Here is a 2852-nt window from a genome sequence, read left to right as displayed (position 1 = left end):
TACGCTCAGCCTTGTTTGCCACCGAGTTGTTTCATACCATTTAGCCGCTGATATTACCACCATTTAGCCATCGTTTTTGCACGTTTTAATACCATTTAGCCACCGATATTGCCACCATTTAGCCACCTATATTGCCACCATTTAGCCACCATCTTTTACACAATTTGCGAGTTTTAATACCATTTAGCCACCGATATTGCCACCATTTTTTACACAATAGCCACCATTTTTTACACAATTTGCGACCGGGTTGTGCCACCATTTAGCCCCCATTTTTTACACACTGATTACTGGAATATTGGTTTAGTTTGGAATATTGGTTTTTAATTCAGTTTTTTTTTTCTCGCTGCTATTTTCATCAAAATTACATATCAATAAAACTACTAATAATATAAAAAAGGCTAATAAAATCCTAAAATTATATAAAACATCTCGTTTTTAAAAGCATATAAAAAATACCAACTAAAACATAAAATAACTAAAATTATCCTAATAAGATAAACATCTAAACATTCAAAACCAAGTATTTATAGCCCTATCTTCGAACTGTAGTTGTTAACATAGCTTCAATTTGTGACATCCTATCAAGCATTGCATCTTTATCCACCTTATCTTTCTCTTTTTCAGCCAACAACCCCGCAATAATTCCATTGAACCTTTCTTTTTTTCATCTTTTTCCTTAACGAGCTCCTTGATAACTAAATTCAACTTTTCAATCTAGAAAACATAAAGCCCAAAACTGTTTTACCGGGTGCATAAAAATTTACAAACTCACATTTTGAAGACAACAGAGATCAAGCAATGCTTCTAACAGATCGCCCAATTTTCCTGTATCATAACTAATCTGCACAAGTAACAATTGTCAGTCATAACCAACAAACAAACATTTGAATACTGTATAGCAACAGTAGCATGCTTATACTTCACTAAAGAATACAAAATAATATAATCTTCTAACAGCTAGAAGATGAATACCTGTAATTCAATACCTACCTTTGTTAATGTTATGTAGAGATGAGATACTTTTGCAGCTTCAGCAGACTGAATGCAAATAGAATCTGTAAATCTGCTTCACAAGCCACAAATAACTTGGAAACAAGGTTGCTTCTAGGTACTGGTTCCCAAATGCCTGCCAACTTTCTTGAAACTGATATATTCTTCTTTGTCGCCAAATCAGTTGATATACCATGCCCATCAGTATGAACTCCCACCTCTAATCAAAAGTAACATACAATTGAATAAAATTAGTATCAAAAAGATTCAACCATGTTAGTAGAGATTTGAAACCTTTGTTACAAAATTTTTTATTATCGGTGTGTCAAATAAGATAGACAAAGGTTATCTTGTTTCAAAAAAAAGACAGTTTTCACGTCATCATAAAGCTTCAGATTGTGTTATGCATAAAGTCACACAATGGGCGACTTCAAACCGTCTTCCTTTATACTATGACAGACCCATTAGTAATAAAAAATGATCTTAACTCTGAGCCGGCCCATTTGTATTGAAACGGGTCAAAACTGCTGTAGGTCCCTCGGAGGTTGAGGTTTAACCTATTCCTTGTTATGTTTAACCCACTAGCAAGTGCGGAATCCAAGCTAGCAAGCAAACCGGAGTTTATATGTAAGCAAAGTGAACAAGAGAAAGAGTAGACAAGCAAGTATCAAAGTTTTCTCTTGTATTTCAGTGGACACGGTTACAGACCTTGACCAAACTGAAAATACACTCTAACAAAGACCTGGGTTTCACACACAAAAGCTCTCACACACTTTGGACAGAAACTTATCAGAACTAACTGTGAAAGTGAAACCCTTCATGGATATATATACCCAAAACAGATTCCCATGCACGAAGGATAGACATTCTGATCGAAGGATTATCTGTCGACCAGAAAGCCATTCGAAAGATCTCGAAGGATCTAAGCATACCTCGAAGGATTGTATATCCTTCGAGGTCCACAGAGATACTTCGAAGGACATCTTTCGAAGTCATCGAAGGATACTAAACATCCTTCGATGACATCCTTCGTGGCATATCATCTTTCAACTACTAAGTGTTCAAGTTTGGCCAAGTCAAACCAGGAGGATGGTTGACTTGGTCAAACAACACATTACAACACATAAACACACATAAAGGACGTAAATACAACGACAAAAGACATCGTTTTATACATTACAAAATATAGACAAAGTACAGACACAAAGTGCACCAACAAACTCCCCCTTGGCTGTAGCTTTGTCTTCGTCTTCAAGTCTTAAGTCTCTAACGCCCTTTCCACGGCTACATGATGCGCCGACCATGCACTTCCTGCATTGATCAACAAGTTGAAGCAGTAGCGAGCCATCCTTTGAAACTTCATGGCTTGATCTCGATCTTGAACTAGGTAATTGATTTCATGATCCTTCAACACAATGATATCCAATCTGGACATGTTTGTAATCCACATCGGATCGATTATCCTGAAGTTCTCTGCATTGTCTCTGAACAAGATCACAGCTTCACCGGTATCCGCATCATAAACCCAGCAGCGGAAATTCTCAAGAAAGTCAGTTTTCATCTTCAACAGCGGAATCTTCTTCATCAACCTAGGAGGATCATATACCAGACGATAACGAGCAGTGTTAGTTTCTGGATCAAGAGTGAACTTGATTTGCTCGTATCTTGGAAATTGAGGCTTGTACAGAGGATCCTTCCACCCCAAACGCCTTTCTAGCCTGATTTTCTTCGCAAAGAGATCTACCATATGCTCTTTAGATCGATTGATCACATCAAGCTGCGCCAACACTGCCACATCATAATATGGAAGTGTGAGAATACTCAGGAGAGTCCCGAAGTATTGAAGACCAGATTCTCTC

The 2852-nt window shown here is 37.4% G+C and overlaps 1 long non-coding RNA gene across 1 annotated transcript; it reads right to left on the bottom strand.

Annotated features, from left to right (window-relative positions):
* Positions 1 to 449: 449 nt before the first annotated feature.
* On the bottom strand, positions 450 to 1505 carry LOC118489748. The gene is made up of 2 exons (XR_004887756.1): positions 994 to 1505; positions 450 to 844 (listed from the first exon to the last, which is right to left on the bottom strand). It is a non-coding gene; the product is annotated as an uncharacterized LOC118489748 (long non-coding RNA).
* Between the last annotated feature and the right edge of the window lie 1347 nt (positions 1506 to 2852).

This window comes from Helianthus annuus, chromosome 2 (genome assembly GCF_002127325.2).
Source record: "Helianthus annuus cultivar XRQ/B chromosome 2, HanXRQr2.0-SUNRISE, whole genome shotgun sequence".
In the NCBI taxonomy this organism is placed as follows: domain Eukaryota; kingdom Viridiplantae; phylum Streptophyta; class Magnoliopsida; order Asterales; family Asteraceae; genus Helianthus; species Helianthus annuus.
The sequence above is the reverse complement of the archived record's forward strand: the minus strand, read 5'-3'. Positions and strand labels throughout refer to the sequence as shown.